General features: G+C 37.4%; 1 long non-coding RNA gene and 1 other non-coding gene across 2 annotated transcripts; both read right to left on the bottom strand.

Moving 5' to 3' along the window:
• Positions 1-1,024: 1,024 nt before the first annotated feature.
• Positions 1,025-1,129, bottom strand: LOC131235896 (small nucleolar RNA R71). Its single transcript, XR_009166411.1, has one exon. It is a non-coding gene; the product is annotated as a small nucleolar RNA R71 (small nucleolar RNA).
• Positions 1,130-4,485: 3,356 nt separating this feature from the next.
• LOC131235358 (uncharacterized) lies at positions 4,486-13,575 on the bottom strand. The gene is made up of 3 exons (XR_009166080.1): positions 13,394-13,575; positions 12,993-13,111; positions 4,486-4,791 (listed from the first exon to the last, which is right to left on the bottom strand). It is a non-coding gene; the product is annotated as an uncharacterized LOC131235358 (long non-coding RNA).
• Between the last annotated feature and the right edge of the window lie 3,661 nt (positions 13,576-17,236).

Here is a 17,236-nt window from a genome sequence, read left to right on the forward strand (position 1 = left end):
GCAGACACTTAGTGTATGACCGAGATCTAGTGAGATCGGTCGCCTATTTAGCCACTCGCTCAATGTGTAAAAATGGATCTGGCAATATTCAGAGGATGGGGTTCATTTTATGATGATGGGTTACTGAATCCAACGTGTGAGCGTAAACTCAAATTACAGCTAAAGATTATCAACTACTTCGTTAACGCTACATATTACACTATGGAATGTAAACAATAAGTTGAAAAGTAAAAGATTGCACTATGGAATGTAATTTGCTTGACATGAAAAGTAAAGGATTACACTATGGAATGTAATTTGAATGATAATTTGAAATAATAATTGAAAGATAATTGATTGGTTTGAATATGTTGGTATGAGACGGCTTTTCTTGCTGAATTCCTTTGCTATTTATAGCCTTTATTTTTCCATCTAAATCCTTCCCACATTTTGATGGTTATCATAACCGCTCGCCACCAGTTTGAACTTTTTTGCTTCTCCTCTTGCCACCTGTCCTGTAACCACTTTCACACAATTGCTCTTCATTGGCCGCTTAAGCAATACACGACACCATCTAATATGCTACTTCTGCGACTATTGAAAAATATTCTCTGTACATATCTGTAGATCTTCAAATACACTATGTGGACCGTATAGATCACATGTAGTTCCCCCTGATTGGTTCTCACAGGGAATGCGATAATAGGGATGAACATTGCCCTCGACATTGCTTTGCCTTTAGAAAAAGATGAAAGTGTTGTGCGACCCCTCATAAATGTAGCATTTATTGCCTACACATGTCAGTAGGGCATTAACCGATTTCGGCCTACTCATCGCAACTCGTTAGCGATGGCTTCACTGGGATGAACCCTGTGCTAATGTGTGTACTTACATTGTTTCTAACAAAACTATAATGATGCCCTAATAAATACTTCACTCTATTAGTCGATATAAGCGTCATTTTGAATTCTTTTCCCTCTTACACTTTCATTCCTTACTCTTCTTCTCCAATAGCCATCTATCCAGGCTTCTCACACAAAACGAATATCTTAAGGAAAACAATTATGAATTTTGTGCAAAAAGAGGATGAGACCTTCCAATGTTGTGAGCGATTTAAGGATCTCATAAATTCATGTCCACAACATGGCTATGAAACATGGCAGATAATGAGCTTTTTCTATAAAGGATTAACCTCATCCATGCACCAATTTGTAGAGCTGATGTGTAATGGGGAATTCATGAACAAGGAAGCCGACGATGCGTGGGATTATTTTGATAAACTTTCTGAAAATGTGCAATCATGGGATCACTACTAGAAAAAGGGGCAAAGGGTACGGATAAAAACCATAGCTAAAGACCTATGGCTATAGTTATTGTCCGTAGCACGACTGTAGTCGTAGGTGGAGTAACCATAGGTCAAAAAGCTATGGCTACGGATTTAATCCGTAGCCATATACACTAATAGCTACGGATTAAATCCGTAGCTATACTCTCTGTAGCAAAATCTACATACAACTATGGATAATATTTGTAGCCAAAAGTATGACTATATCCTTAGCTATTGGCCAAAGTGAAAAATGGCTACGGTGTTTAGATCTAAGGCTATAGTTATTAGTCGTAGCTAGCTTCTATTTTTTTTTTAAAAAAAAATAATGGCTTACCATTGCTAGTGCATGCCTTGATAGATTAACTCATCTAAAATTTTTGAATTCAATAATAAAAGAAACATGCACAACTTTCATGAATTAGATCATCCAAGTTATTCCCAACTGTATGAAATTCTATACTGAGCAACACAAAACTAAAATGGTTGTGACACAACATTCCTGAAATATAACATTTTCCGTTAGCTTTCTTTGTATTTTTATCATTATCTTATAAAAAATGCATGTCAAAGCCACTTGAAATATAACATTTTCCCTGAGCTTTCTTTGTATTTTCATCATTTTCATCTAGCATTGTACATATAATACCTTGTTAGAAAAAGACACCCCCAAATTCCAAAATGCAGAAGCCCAATATAAAGGAAGAGAATAAAAAACAAGAAAAAAGTGCAGATTGATCAAAACAATAGACAATTTGTAAAATTCACAATCCATAAGCACCTAATTAGAATTGAAGTAACAGGATAAGGAAGCATCCCAAAAAGATAAACATACCATCAACCATGCCTCTATATTTTATTGATATTTCACCACTGTCAAGATCTCTAAATTATAAACCATGATATAGCTAAAAAAAAAAAAAAAAAAACTCACACAGAACTTCATGGGTGGTCAGCCACTTTTTTCGGGTCTCTAATAAGCTGGTGTCATACATAACTTCTAGCATGCCATAGGCTAGTGTCGGCCAAAAAGGAAAGATTTTGTGGAAGTTGTCCCTTCTAGCGGGGTTGTGGTCCATTTAGGCAGAGAGAAATGATAGACGCTTTCATAATTAACATAGGTTGCTAGACGAGGTGTTTAGAAAGGCAAGGTTGGTATCATTTCGGGTAAGAGGGCAGGCATCCCGTCCACATTTCACAATCATTTCAAATAGGCGCTAATATCATGCAATATGCTGATGAAACAACATGTGATAAAGATATTGGCAGTTGGCCCCATTTCCTCTGTAAAGAGCTTGGATCGAGGACTGTTTTTCCATTAAGATTCAACAGAGGCGGTGAAGGAGTAGCAGGAGTAGGTAGACCCAAACCTGGTAGATCATTAATGCCTGAGCTGGTTTGTGGTGCGTAAGTTGGTAAAGTGGAGCTTAAATATGCTGTTAGAGATGGCATCTGCATATTGGCCAGAGATGTAGAGGAAGCATCAAAGTCATGAGCACTGTATGCAGAATCGTTATTGCTAGGAACTCTAATTTCTTCCTTCAGTTAGATGCGTAAAAGCCACTAGTAGAACAAGTGTCTATCATGAACATCCTACAATAAACCAGTTTATTAGTAGAAGATTTGTGTATAAATAATAATGCATGAACTCTTCGTTCTTAGTAGCTGCATGTAGAATCTGATGGAAGACTCAGAAAACTACAAATTTCTAAGAACAGGACATCAAGATATCAGTCCCTTCTTACTAAAATTGAAAACAAAAAACTCAACATTTCAAGGATCTCGTGCAGCTTGAATCCAGATTCCAGGTTGTGAAGTTAAGAAGCATCTAAGAGGGAAAAAACATTTAAGGCTGCATTTGGATGCATAAGTGAACATAATTAGAAACATTCAGTTTAATCAAGAGAATTACAAAATGAAAATCTGTAGCATTCTAAGTCAAGAAATAGCCCTCATGTTAATGGAAAGCAGCAATTCCCTAAAATCTAAAGAAAATCCAGAGACACCCATCTCTCCAAATCAACAAAACACACATTCATAAAAGGAGAAGAAAATTTTGAAAAAAAAAAAAAAAATTTAAGAAGAATCAAAAGGAAAACCCAATTAAATGAACAGATCCAGGGAAGTTTATTCAATTAAGAATCCAAAGCTAACCATTTATCAACTTCAGCAATAACATGTTGAGATTGAACTTACCATCAACATTCAGCAACAAGAAAATGACAACAAAGATCAAAAGGCACCAACTGCAATGAAAGTGAATTGAAAGGAAACAGAATTTCAGAACAAAAGAAGAAGAAGAAGAAGAAGCATTCATCCTCAAGTACATATGCCAAATCAATAAGACCCCATCCTAAAAAAATTAAATTACATAAAAATAAAACTGCCAGTTTGGGAAAAAGGTAGACATGCATGTTCACCATCCAAAATGAGAATGCAACGGTACCCTACACCCTTTTCAAAATCTAATTCAAGTCCACCGAAAAGATAAAAGGTCGCATATAGAAAGGTTTTCTAGGCTTGGACCAATGGAGAACCTGCTACATACAGAAAATGCATGCATGCATCATCTGATTATTTCACACCTATGAACTCTATGTAGAGGAATTATGTGATCTTGAGCTTCAGGAAATGTATAATTTGTTATCATTTCTTGCAAATCAAACACAACATTCATAGAACAAATCAAAATTTTCAGTCAAAAGGAGAATAGTTAAAAGAGGCTAGAAATCCATCTTCACATTTTGACTTGAACCCAAGGTCTTGCATAAGCATGAAATGCCCAAGAACTAAGGCAAATGGGTACACATACTGCATGTCGACATTGTGTAGGACTTCAACATGGATGTTCCCCACCTTAACTGATTAAAACTTATAAGCAAAACAATAATAGAATTATTTTACGTGGTGCGAAGGATTTTAAAATTCACCATAACCTTTTCACATAGACTCATGCAAATCTTCATTCCATAACTTTTAGTCGTCACGCTTGAAGCACATGAGTAGAAAAATAATCTAAAAAAGAAACGTGTAAAGTCATGGCTCTAGCAACCGATACATGCTACTTTTTGAAATGTTGCACAAAACAAAACCAAATTTAATCTGAGCCTATTAAAGTAAAAAACTAAAATGAGAAAATTAGTAATAACAGTGACTTTATTTTTCTGACAAGACAACAACTAAGATATATGGTAGACATGCATAAAAAAATAAGTGTCTTCAAAGAAAGACTAGTCAATGGATTGGCAAGTTCATTGGTTTGGTCAAACCAGACTATACAAGATCACCAAAAAATAAGTTTGCATGGACCAAAAAGTTAGAGAAAGAAAAATAAAAGGTCATCTCTATTAATTCAATGATGCATAAGCAACATCTTTTACCATGCTTTAAGTAATAGTTATCTAAAGTGGAAGCATGTACACATGCAAAGACTTCTGTCACCAAAATGATTTAAAGAAAGTTTCTGGTTTACCGCATTAGTATCTGAACTGGAGTAAGAACATTTGAAGTAGGATCAGACACTTGAAATAATTGGCACAAAAAAAGCTTCCAAAAAATTTAGGAGAATTCTTATCGACAATCTATATAAATAAAAACTCAAATGGAGCATAACCTATCCTAGAAAATAAAGAACTTTAGTGTGACAGCTACTATTTAGGAGCATTCTATCCAACTGAAGTAAATACACATCTTTCACCTTGTAGCGCGACAGCTACTATCTTCTCATCCATCGGCTTCAATTGTGATTGCTTATGCCAGACAAATCCGTACACCAAAATCGCTTCTTGAATCTATTCATGTACTAGAACATCAATAAAAGTTTTTTCTTTAAAAATAAAATATCTATAATAGATAAAAAAAAAATACAATCTTACTTATGTACTTTAGATAATTTAGAATACTTGAAACAACTTGAAAAATGGATTAATAAAAGAAAAATCAGGATTTATCTGAACAAGCATCACACAATGGCTTATTCATTCAATATAAACAAAGAAATCCATCATACCTACAAATGCGCCTAAAACTGCAAATTTGACAATACCATTTTCAGTTATAAGAACTGGTGGGTCTCCATAGTTATACTTCATGTATCTTGCCAACTTGCGAATACCCCACTTGTGGGTCTCCATAGTTACACAAAGGAAAGCTTCCTGGTCAGATACATGCTTGACTAGCTAACTTAACTGGATATGACTTGAAAAGAAAAGAAAAACTATCACACAGAGCTATCTTAGAAAAAACAAACAAGTGTTTAAACGTTGCACCATACACACGAAATAGGGACCAAAAGAAGAAGAGATTGTAAGACTTTCCGTATGACTTTCTATGCTTATGTATACATGATCAGCACCCTTAGCTAGACCTGGATTGGCCATCCATAGTACACACCCAACTGACCAGAACCTCAAGACCCCAAAACCTTTTTCATATCGACCGCCCCATCGCCGCGATCATGAAGGTACAACCCGTGCATCTGTACGATACTCCGTTAGTGAGATACACCGCGAAGAATCATTAGTGTATCATGTGCGTAAGGCACCATGTACTCCATTCCACACATGTGCACAACACATGTCATACAAACATGCACATGCCACACGGGTGAGAGAATCTCTACCCATGTGTGTGATGTCACACACCCATACCTCCCATCTCTCATGTGCTCCCCGAAGTCAACACCTCTCCATTCCATACCCTATGTATGACATCATCACACCATGCCATCCCATGCTCCTTTAATCCACCATTAATTACAAATCATGAATTAATTGTCATAATCTTAGTCTAAGGTAACTAAAATCACATTAATTGAATTTAACCACATTTTAACAATTTCTCTACATATATCCCTTTATTCCTTAACATTTCACCATTTTTCTACATAAAAGAGAGAGAGAGAGAGAGGAGTGATCTTGGTGGGCCATCAACTCCATCAATCCCATCCTTTTCCATCGATCTCAACCATCAATTCCATCCCTTCCATCCATCTAATTCATTAAGGTGAGTACACCCACTCCACTCTTAGTTTATTTTCTTTTTGATTATTTTTATGATTATTAGTGGTGACAATTTGATAATAATGATGTGATCAATGGTGCGGATACATAGGAGAGTATGATGTGTCTAATGGTGATAATGATGATCAATAATGGTGATGATATAATGTGTTTAATGGTGTGGATTTTTTTTTAGACTTAATGTGGGACCCATTGATTATGGGCCCCACTAGAATTTTGTAAGCCATCCAAATCATCTATAGTGTGGCCCATTTTGTTGGCCAAACACACATACACCCATGCACACATGTGCACACCACACCATAAAAATACATAAATAAATAAATAAATAAAATAAAATAAAAGGAGGAGTGGATGTTGTTCTGCCAACGTCCAGAGGACGTTGTAGCAAGCAGCGTCCCTGCTGCTGCTTAAAAGAAAAAATGAGGGAAGGGGCTGTGGGACCACAACAGGACCCACCCATGATGTATGCATTTAATCCACATCGTCCATCCAATTTCCCAGCTCATTTTAGGCCCTGAGCTAAAAAATGAAGCCAATCCAGATCTCTGGTAGGCCACACCATCAAAAAGACTATTTTAATAGTAATAAATGGTTGGAGCCACTGTGATGTTTCTATACACCAAAATATATCGAATATTAGGCTTATTATATCAGTCACGAGCCTGAGAATCTAGTGGACGGAGTAGATCGTCATGATGTGGGCCCCACCTACAAAAAGCCTAAAAAATTAATAAATAAAATAAATAAATAAATAACATTAGATGCTGTTGTTGTCAGTGACTGATGCTGTAGTAAGAAGCATCCTGCTGCTGATGCTGGAAGGAAGTGGGCCCCACCACAGGCCCCACCTTGATGCATGTCGAGCATCTACACCGTGCATTTGATAGGTCCTCTTTAAAAATGGGTCACCCCCAAAAATTAGCCGTACATGGAACTTAGGTGGCCCACACCATTAAAATAAATAAATAAAAATACAATACAAAAAAATAGGAAGCTGGATCAATCTGATCATGAGGTATGTGTTATATCCAAACTGTCCATTCATTTGACGAGCTTGTCTTAAGGCTTGAGAAGAAAAATAAGATAGATCTAACTATCAAGTGGGCCACACTGCAAAAGCAATAGGGGATTGAGTGTCTACCATTGAATTTTGGGTTATAGAAGTTTTGGACCAATATGAAATTTGTTTTTCACCTTAATTCAGGTCGTTGTGCCCTTATGAATAGATTGGATGGAAAATAAATGTTATACTGGGCCCTATGAATTGTTTAACTGTGAAATCATTATCATCACTGCTATTTGTGGTGAGGTCCAAATAATCTTTGGATATGATTCATTTTAATGCTCTAAAATGATCTCTAAATATAGATGAACAATGTAGGTATAATAAATACATCACTTTGGGACCCATGTAACTTTGATCTCCTTGAATCGTTAGTGCAACTCGGAGCTCGAGCATATATAAAACACTTGCTGGGGTCTACCTGAAATTTGGATGCATCTGAAACTTAGTTTGACCCCTTAACCAAGTGGGACACACATAATGGATGAGCTGGATTCATGGACCACATCTCTGTGGGCCCAACAAATGATTATGAATATTTAATGGAGGATAACCATCTCAACTTGTGTGTGGTATGACCCACTTCGATGTAAGTGTTATGCCACTTAATCCACCATGGCTATGATATGATATATATTTAAGATCATCACTGTTTATCTATTTTATTAACCCTTTTGATGGTATGTTACCATGAATCAGGCCCATCCAATGATTAGATACTCGTACATTATGAAATAATGTAAATTGAACTTTCATCACTAAAATTTTTTTATGGGCCATCCTAATGATGTATTAGATATTCAACCTATCTAGCCCATGTACCGGGTCCCCTTTAGGGCATTGTCCCAAAGATCAGTCAATCCAACCTGAAATAGACGTACAATACAAGGCTGTGAGAATAAGTACCTAACTATTGAATCCAGCCTAAGACCACCATGGTGTATCTATTTAATCCATGCAGACCATCCACTTCCTCATATTATTTTAGGATTTCAACTAAAATCAAAGCAAACCTAGTCTTAAGTGGGTTACACACAACATAACTTCATGGAAAAGCCCTATGAGTCTACTGCATAGAACCCATTGTAAATTCCATTGGTGTGTGGGCCCAAGAATGTTAAGGGACATTTTAAGTGAATGTCATGTGGGCCCATCAGTGGTAGCCTTGTTTGGGCCAACAATTGGGCCTCTTCGACAAGAGTTTGTAATCTCCATGTGTTGAATGTATGATGAACCGGTATTGTAATTTTTGAAGTAATGATGATTAATCCCTCAAATGGGCTGATTATGGGCAGTCCTTGATCACTTTGAACTTTGGTTAGAGTGCGGCCCCAAGTAATAGGATCATGTGACTTGTGTTTAAACTCTTAAACATGTTTAATTATAACAAATATCTAGACTCTAGTGGTGTGAGGGTGTGATATACCTGTTTGGCCTATTAATTATGTGGGTATTTGATGTATGTATAGCCACTTAATCATAGGCAATGGTGGAGTATATGTAGTATATGTAGTCATCTAACTGTATGAATGTGAAATACGTACAAAAACACCTAACCGTATGAAATCAAGTGGCATTAATGGTCATTCAATGATGTAGGTTTGTGCTTATCGATATAGATACCGACACTTGAATCATGTATGATCAAGTTGTACACTACACCGAATGTGATGTTGGGTTATGTTACCCAAGCTAATGCTATCAAGGTCCTAGATTCTATGCGATGTGATCTCTAAATTGTAAATGGTATGATGAAATGTGGCTCTTAGCCCTTAACCATGTGACACCAAATATGAGCCATTAACTATATGACATGTGAAGTGGTTATAGTATAAGACTCATCATAATTGGTGTAGCCTTATATTCATGTATAGGATTATGATTGCTCAATTATATTTGGAAGTTCTGAAGTGTGGACACTAGATCATGATAGTAATCGTATACATACTAAACTATGTGAAATTGTGGTACTTATCGCCTGACCATGTGAAAGTTTAGTAAAGCGGTTGCCCCATTATGTGAACTATGATGTAATGAAAATACATAACCATCTAACCTTAAGTCCCTTATTATGACTAGTAGAGTGACATTTGCATGGCCTCTCAACCACATGGACTTCTGATAATGGAGTGGCCATAAGACCATGTGGGCATATGAGAATTGTGTGATTACTCAGACTCGTGGACTACGTTGATGGTGTAACCTCTTAGGTATGTAAATTTAGGACGTGTGTTAGATCGATTATGGACCCTACCTTGAAGTAAGTATTGCATATTTCACCATTTATCCACTAGGCTAACTAAATCTAGAACATGATTCCAAAATGACCTAAATCCAATTCCTAAATAAGTCAGACGATAGTATAACTTTCAAACACTTACGAACCCACTCAATGTATGTATTTTATCCACACTGTTCAATTGTTTTACTAACCAAATAGGTTGATGATGGAGCCCGTTGACATGTGCCTTGTGCATCTGAACTGTTTTTCCTTGTACTACCTTAATTTATGTGAAATACCTATACTATCTACTTGTTGGGACCCACTGTAATGTTTATGTGTGGACCCATCTGCTTGTAGTACCATTTGGAAATAGGACCCACTACATTATATAAGACAAACCCGCATTATCCAACCGTAACTAACTCTTATGTGTATATTATATACCAAGTCATTCTACTTATGGCTCACTATATCTTATGAAGTTTACATGTGCCTTCCAAACCATTGTAGAACTACTACAATAATTATTTGTAAATTCAATGTACTAACAACCCATGTGAAGATGAAGTTCACTACATTATATGAGTTTCGCCAGCACCATTCATCCTGTGGCTCATTTACCATATGTTATGTCTAAGCCTTTCATCTCATAACCACTTGGTGCATGTACTTTACGTCACCACCACTCATTAACCATAAGGCCCAGTTAAGGTATAACCTTATGGTCCCAATAGAAGAAAATCATATCGGGCCAAAGCCACTAATGGAATATCTATCTTGCGAAGGATATGGTGTAACTCTAATTACAATTAATGCTCGTAATTATGATGGTTATGGATGATATTAGTGATGTCAGTAATTGTGGTTAATAAAAGCATGTGATTTAATACTTGATTAATGTTGATCCACTCCCTCGTATACTAAATTCATCTACTTAACCATGTTGATATTGATCATATTCATGTACTATGGAATGATGGTATGTGCAAGTGTACTTCAATACATTTGTTCATGTGTAAGACATGTCCTCTTCAGGTTAGTCACATGATTATAGATTGATATAGTTGATAGTGGCATATGATGATTATACATCATTTTTGCCTTAAAGGTTAAGCAGACCCTAAACTCATGACATTATATGCATACCACATGCACTTGAACGTATGCCTTATCATGGTTGCTTGAATTCATGTATAATCATGACATACATGATGATCGAAATACCACAGTCGTGCCATATAACATGAGTTGGATCTTGATGATGAAATGTACATCTATGATGATGACTTGGGTTATCCCTGAAAATGAATGGGACACCGGAAGTGTGGAAATAGTAGGGGATGTTGTGCCCCTTGGGTTGAAAGTCCCTAAACCCCGATTCTAGCTAGGGTTGCCTCACGGTCAGGTCGAGTGGATACATGAGTCATAGATTTGACTCCCACTGACAAGGTTAGGTTGAGAAGAGGTGGGTCGAACTTGCTTAAGGGCTGAGGTGCAAACAACGATCGGTCTGACTCGCCGGTGAGGAGAAGCACGAATGAAGTCCGCTACTGGCATGTCGGGTGGAAGTCCACCGCAGGGCGGGTATGTGAGGTCAATTACTGGTGTCTGGTGCATAGGTGTCGACCACAGTGCTTCCCATGATATACAATTGGTGGAAGTCCACAGCAGGGCGGGTATGCAAGGTCGATTACTAATGTATGGTGCATGGGTGTCGATCATAGTGCTTCCCGAGATATACAATTATGATATGGTATAACAATATAATGATGATGATGTGATTGTAGATGCATGTAATACAGTTATGGCTGTGGTATAGGAGAAATGAAAATATGACTTGGTGATGTTGGTAGCATTGATTCAGAGTATTACTATGATGCATATGCATTGCATTGGCATTGACATCATAGCTTACGTATTACACGCCTTTCACCATACATGATTTCTTCGTGGCATATTTATCTTGCTTGCATGTAGGATACACTGCACACACGAGTGTACTCACTAGGCTTTTTGCCTAAGCTTCATATTTCCCCTTTTTTTCAGGGCTGGAGTAGCTTGGAAAACTTAGCTTTCTCGATACATTGCATCTATTTTTTGATTTGGCAATGTTGACATTATGTACCTTTTGTAAAGCATTATACTTGTAACCATCAAGATTTATAAAGGAGAGTGTTGGTTAGTATTTTGATCATGGATCTTCATGATTAGATATTATTATATGTATATAGAAAAAAAAATCAGTCAAAAATCTTCCTTTTGGTGCGTCGAACTTGGGACTTGGTGTATGGAAGTCGAGTGCCAGATTCGGGGCATCATGGAAGCTATCCGTCCCTTGATTTGGGGCGTGACAAAGATGTTTTAGGTTTCTCATCAGCCATGGATAAACCTAGTTTCAACTAATCTACCCATGATTTTTATGGAGGTAACATTTAACACATTCTACTGCATGAACTCTATGCAATGACTTAAAACCATGATCAAGTTTTTGTTACAGCTTATTTATAGGTGTTCCATATGCCTGCCATAATTATTGTATGGCTTCAACAGTCCATTGGCATTATAGGCTATCACAAGCTTTTATAGGGATGGGAGTCATCCAATCAAGTTACTTAAGCACACCCCTAGGTGGTTTCACATGATTATTGGCCGTGGTGGTTTCATGATGTTAGAATGGTCTTACCGACATAAGGATTCAGAAATGCTAAAAACTTCAAGTTAATCTCAAACTACAATTTGTTTTCCAACTTTGGCCCCTGCCAGGTCAACTTCTTGATTTTATTTAAAAAGGAAAACTTGTTCACTGATACTGAGCTCCCATCTAAATTGAGTTAACTCAGCAACTAATTCCAGAACTGGTATGAATAAAGGCTGCGAAGAGAGATAAACCAGTCACGATGAAAATATGGTGCAGAAAAAACATCTCATGGCCACCACACTACTGGTTGATACTTTATGGAGAGACAGATTATCAGAGCTTGCAAATTGTGGCTTCTAAAAGCTTCAATACAGTGGTCTCCACATTAATGGGCATCATAAATTTTTTGTTTGCTTATGCACAAATACTAGTTCACTTTGTCAAAAAGCATGTTACTGACAAATGGACAAATGACATTTAATAATAGAATCCCAAGAGGAAGGCATACCATCGCATCAGATGCCACATATTAATATCATGAACTCCCTCTGATACCACTAGTAAAACATGACTAGTGGATACCAGGAAAACACCAAGCTAGAACGGCTCCTTGCACCACCACAAAAAGGATAATGCCAGATCAGATGTTCTAAAACAATCTTAAAAACTGTAATCGCGTGAGTAGTGTGCGAATCTTTAAAAAAAGAATTGTAATGCGATTCTTTTTTCTTTACAAGTACCTAAATACCCATCAATTCATGAGCCAAGTTAGCTGACAAGGATTCACCATTTAATACAGAAACTGAAGACAAGCCATCAGGTCTAATCATCACAGCTAAATAGAAGGGCTGAATAAAGGCTGCATGTCATGAAGAATTTTATTGTCATATGAAAATGAAAAACAATAGTCAAATAACAACTTGGAAAGTAAGGACTAGATGAGAAGAAGCAAAACACTTCTAGAGCCATGGAATTAAAAGAAAATGCAATGGTGTAAACTTTTGAAGCGGGGTTCTGAGGAAAGAAAAATATTATTCAAGCAAGTTGAAAGACTTCAAAATACATTAGTAAGGATCTAAGTCTAAATTTAATCAATCCAAGGTGGGGGAAATGCAATAACAAAAAGGATAGTAAGAGGAACTTGGGTATCAAGAAGAATCAACCTTTCAACAGAAATCCTAAGTTCAATTCCCATTGTACAATGCCTAGCCAATGCTCGTGTTTCTTCCGACTGCAATGTAAAAGGTGGGAGCATTCCTGCAAATCAGAATAGCTCAAACTTATCTCTAATCAAACCTAAGAACTCAAATCTCTAATCACTAGTTTAAAATAACATTAGCATAACCCTAACCATCAATTAGTCTAAAACAAACGAACTGCATCTGAGTAGAAAACAGAGAAGTTTTCAATGTATTTACAGGGCGAGCTATCATTGAATCCATAAAGCTTGCTTAGTATCGTTGATTTGCCAACACTGGTCGGACTAATGATGCTGATGACCATGAAATCAGTATTTTCGGTCAGGAACTACAAAATTGAAATGGAAGAGAGAGAAATATGAGACTTAGGGGTTTTATTTTTTAGTGTTTTGGGGGGTTCTAGGGTTTGGCCGAAGGAAGCTTACAGGGAGGATCTGATCGGTGTGGAAATCCCAAGAACTGGAGAGGAGATTGAGGGATCCGATGGGTGGGAGACGGGATAGAAGAACTACCATTCATCTTCCCCACCACCGCTTCGAGCGAATTTGGAGATATGACCATGGGGGGGGGGGGAGAGAGAGAGAGAGAGAGAGAGAGAGAGAGAGAGAGGGTTGGGGAAGAGAGAGAGTGAGAGGATTAAGGAAGGGAGAGAGAGAGAGAGGGAGGAAGATGACAGAAGGGGTTAGGGAATGAAGTGAGAGAGAGAGAGAGAGAGAGAGAAATGGGGGGAGTTTTGGATGCGGCTATCTTTTGAGCGCACACCCATTTTTGGGCGTTGGGACCCATGGACAGTCCTGGAAGGGGCTCTGTGGGGCCCACCATGATGTATTTTCTTTATCCATTCCATCCATTAATTTTAGTAAATAATCCCAAAAATAAAGTAGATAGAAGGCCCAAGTGAACCACACCATATGCTGCACATGTGATTTAATCTCCATGTTTCCCACTGCGTGGTTCACTTTACCCTTCGATCTAACTAATTTTTGGTTTCATGCCCTATAATAATATTTCAAAATATATGGATGGTTTAGATAGAACACATATATTTTTCTAGACCCTATAAAGCCCTTTACACCACCATTAATTATTAATGGTGTGGCACCTTTTTAGCTACGGATTAAAACCGTAGCAAATATAGCTGCGATTTAAATCCATAGTAAAAAACTAACGTGGTCTGTAGCCCTATCCCCTTTTTTTGGTAGTGGATACCTCCTCAAGAACCACCATTTCTAAGTTTACTCAATCAAAGAAAAGGGGAGAAATTTATGTTTTAAAAGCGGAAGATGATATAAATGCAAGAGTGGATACACTCAAAAGAAAATTTGAGGCCATGGAATTTAAGAAGGCAGAACCCGAAAAGGTTATGGAAGTTGTTTGTGGTATTTGTGCTTGTAACATACATACAACTAAAAATTGCCCAACAATATTAGCTTTTCAAGAGATATTGAATAAGCCATCAAATGTCGTAAATAACTACTAATGACCTTTCAGAGGACCCACCTCAAATACATACAACTCCAGCTAGAGAAACTATCTAAATTTTAGTTGGAGGAATGGACAAATGACTAACCCACAGAGGCCCTTACTCAATTTTTGAATCAAAAGAGGCCTCAAGAGGACACGGTTCAAAAATTCATGCAAAAACAAGAGTTATTCAACCAGAATATGGTACAAGCATTCTAGGATCTCAAAACAACAATGAGAATGTTTGCATCATCCATTCAAAGGATTAAGTCACACTTAGCAAGTGGGGAGAAAGGCATGCTTCCAGCCCAAGCCCTCCCCAATCTAAAACCACAATGTGAAATTCGTGACCTAAGCTCTTCAAATTAAATGGAGCAGGCTAAGTCTATCACCACTCCTAGGAGTGGGAGGATTATTAACAAAACCATTCCAGTGAGGGATGAAAAGCCTAAGGACCTGGAGGAAATTAAGAATGATGGACTTAGTAATGCCCCACATAAGGAAGAACTAGGAAAAGTGAGAAGTTGATTGCGCCATTCCCCCAACGGTTGATTACACCAAAACCTTTAGCTTGAAATTGCGGTTTATACTGTTGATAGTGAAGAATGAATATGAGACAAGGTCTTAGAGGGGGTGAATAGGACTTTTCAAATATTATGCCCATTTAAAAATCCTAATTGCTTAACTTAAACAATCATTAGTTAAAAACAAGTAAGGCAATATAACTCTAAGGGCTTCCAAGCCAATAAAGGGTCCAATCATAATGGCTACTTGAGATAAATAAATAAAGCAACTAGCCTATATCATAGTGTACTTGTGTGTGAAAAGTGTTTCCTATCAATCAATAGCATTCATTCAATCATGTATAAGAATTTAAACATTCAAGCATATATAAGCATGATTAAACAGATGCACAAATGATAATTCTAAATACAAGCATGTATAGTGGTTCATCTACATGCCTACTCCACTCCCGGTATCCAAACTAAATCCTAGATTGCACCAGATTTCTCTATTAATGGTTTTAAAACATGTTCACTAATAACCTTTACAGTCCTACACTAAGGATACCAATTTATGCTCTCCGCAAGAGCAAAGGTTCTACACCTAGAACACTCGTTTAGGCCCACTGGCCAAGGTCCCACACAAGTCACCTCCGTTTAGGCCCACCGGCCATGGTCCCACACAAGGCACCTCCATTTAGGCCCACTGGCCAAGGTCCCACACAAGGCACCTATGTTTAGGCCCACTGACCAAGGCCCCACACTAGGCACCTATGTTTAGGCCCACCTACCAAGGTCCCTCACTAGGCACCTAATCAAGTTTGTTGCTAGCAAACTCTTAGCCTCAATCCTACATGAGGATAGAGACTAAACTGTGGATTCATAATAATGACACTTACTTGTCGGATTGAGTCCTCTTGTGTAGCTCGTCTTTGATTGCTTGATTTTCACGCTCTCATGCTTGAATCACCTTCTTGGTGCTCCCTTGATCGCATAGCTTGGATTTTCCTGTTGGTTCAGCTTCACGATCAAGAACCTTGCATAAGATATACCTATTAAGGTGACCAAGGTAATGGGAGTTGGTTGAATCTCCTATCTAGGATAGTGAGTGGATTTCCTAAGGGATTCAACCTATTAATACTCTAGAGTATCAAAAAGGTAAAAGATTTTCGTATTGGTTTAGTCTTTATACTCTAGAGAAGGCATGAGTTCATGTTCTTCATTAATAGGAGCTTTGAATGCTCATAAAAGTGAAATATCACAATGAATAAAACATGAAACTCGTATAGATAGAGTCTAGGTAGGCTAGGATAAGCTTGGGATACACTAGAGACTCTAAGATGCCTTAATCCATTATTTTTACAAGTTTTTACAAGTAGCTTTTATAGAGAAAAAGTTCTAACGGATAAAAAAACGGCTAGTTTATAGTACTATCGAAGCTAGCTTCGGTATCACCGAACTTGGTGGTACTGAATTATCAATCGGTAGTACTGTATTAAATCCCGAAGTTGTTGAATGTAAAAGATCCCTTTCAGTGACACCAAAATTTGTTCGTCGGTGGTAGTCGATGTTACCGAAATGTCCAGTTGGTGGTACCGAATTACCTTTGAAATGTTGTTGGACTATTTTCAGTGCTTTTGGTAACACACTGAAGGTATCTTCGGTTATACCAAAAGTGCTATTTGGTGGTATCTTTTCCTACTGAATGTGGACAAATTTTTCCATTTTAATTCCTTGTCCATTAAATCATTCATCAACTTGGAAGTTACTAAAGCCAAGACTAAAGGATAGAAAACATGAAGTTAGAATTGCCTTTGA

The sequence above is a fragment of the Magnolia sinica genome, chromosome 19 (assembly GCF_029962835.1).
Source record: "Magnolia sinica isolate HGM2019 chromosome 19, MsV1, whole genome shotgun sequence".
NCBI classification, from domain to species: Eukaryota; Viridiplantae; Streptophyta; class Magnoliopsida; order Magnoliales; family Magnoliaceae; genus Magnolia; species Magnolia sinica.